Source organism: Atta colombica, unplaced genomic scaffold (genome assembly GCF_001594045.1).
Source record: "Atta colombica isolate Treedump-2 unplaced genomic scaffold, Acol1.0 scaffold412, whole genome shotgun sequence".
Lineage (NCBI taxonomy): Eukaryota > Metazoa > Arthropoda > Insecta > Hymenoptera > Formicidae > Atta > Atta colombica.
The window spans coordinates 7,744-9,675 of NW_017259523.1; the positions used below are offsets into that span (position 1 = coordinate 7,744).

The 1,932-nt window shown below is 22.7% G+C and overlaps 1 pseudogene; it reads right to left on the reverse strand.

The window, feature by feature from the left end:
• Positions 1 to 157: 157 nt before the first annotated feature.
• LOC108691204 lies at positions 158 to 1,470 on the reverse strand (annotated as a pseudogene).
• Positions 1,471 to 1,932: the final 462 nt, after the last annotated feature.

Below are 1,932 nucleotides of genomic sequence, written 5' to 3' on the forward strand. Positions count from 1 at the left end.
TATAATAAATAGAATAAAAATAGTATATATATATTTAATAGTATAAATATATTTTGTATTTATATAAGAGTATAAAAAAGTTAACATAAATTAATTATTTGAATAAAATAAAAAATTAAATTTTGATAAAAATTAGATAAAAGTTTTAAAATCTTCATCAATAAATAGAGATAAATAAGAATAGTCAAACTACATCAACAAAGTGTCAATATCAGGAAGCTGCCTCAAATCCAAAGTGATGGTAGGAGGAGAAATGTAATTTTAAAAGTCGGATTAAGCAAACTGAAAGAAATAAAGTCCCGATAATTACATGAATTCCATGGAAACCTGTAGCAATAAAAAAAGTTGACCCATAAATTGAATCAGCCATAGTAAATGGGGCATTTATATATTCAAATATTTGGAGAAGAGAGAAGTAAATTCCTAGTAGATAATAGTAATTAAAAGACTTTTTTTGTTTCATTTAAATTTTTATTGATTAAGTTTTATTGTTAAGCCTAATGAAACTAGGATGATAGTGTTAAGTAAGGAAATATCAAAAGGATTGAATGGAATAATACCTTTAGGGGGTCATGTTTGTCCAATTTCGATTCTGGGAGCTAAAGAGGAGTGAAAGTAAGCTCAAAAAAAAGAAATAAAAAAAAAGATTTCTGAAATAATAAATAGGATTATCCCTATTTTTATACCTTTAAATACATTAATTGAATGACACCCTTAATAGGTAGCTTCTCGGAAAATACCTCGTCATCATAAGTATATACAAATTAAAGTTCCAGGGATTGAAAGAGATAGGATGGAAATATAAAAATTATGGAATCATCTGACAGTACAAATTAAATTATTAAAAATACTTAGAGAAATAATTAAAGGCCAAGGCCTAGGGGATACTAAATGAATGGGTGATTATGATTATGGTTATGATTAAGATTAGTCATAAAATTTATTATAAGTAAATATTAAAAGATTGGAAAGATATATTAATAAATTTTAAGAAAGTATAAAAATATAGAGGATGGGGGTAGAATTATTTGTGAAGTTAAAAATAAAGTATTAGGTTTCACTTCTGTATAAAGTTGATAAAATAGAGAATACATAGGTTTGGATTATTGAAACTGAAATTTCAAGAATGTAAAGTAAAATTTGTGTAAAAATTAAGATTAAAAGTATAAATGAATTTGAAATATTTAATCCTGAAGAACCTAAAAGAGTTAATAGTAAATGACCTGCAATTATATTTGCAGTTAAACGGATTGATAAAGTTAAAGGGCGAATAATTAGTCTAATTGATTCAATAATAATTATAAAAGGTATAAGTATGAAAGGAGTTCTTGAGGGAGTTAAATGGATTAATAAATTGTCTAAATAGTTTACAATTCTGTATAAAATTATTCTAATTCAAAGTGTTAAAGATATAGAAAGGCAAAATCTTATATGACTTGAGGCAGTAAAGATGTAAGGGAAAAGTCCCATAAAATTATTTAAAAAAATAAATAAAATAAGACTGATAAAAATAATAATATTAGAAAAGGAGTAGTTAATAAGGATTTTAAATTCATTAAAAATATAGTTAATTATTAAATTTCATAGATATGTATGTACGGGAGGGTAATAATCAAATTGGTAAGAAAGAATAAAAAAGAAAATAAAAATTCTTAGTCAATTTAGAGATAAGGAGGATGAAATGGTAGGATAGAAAAATAGAAAATAGATTTATTATCATAATCAATTTCAAGAAAAATTTTTATTAAATTTATAATGGTGAAAAATTTTATTATTAATTGATAGATTATTTAATGAATTAAAAGAGAATATAATAAAGAAATATATAAAAAAAATTAGTGAAAATATTAATATACTTAAAAAGATTAATGTAAATATTCATATTAATGGCATTATTTGTGGCATAAAAAAATATTATGTATAAAATAATAA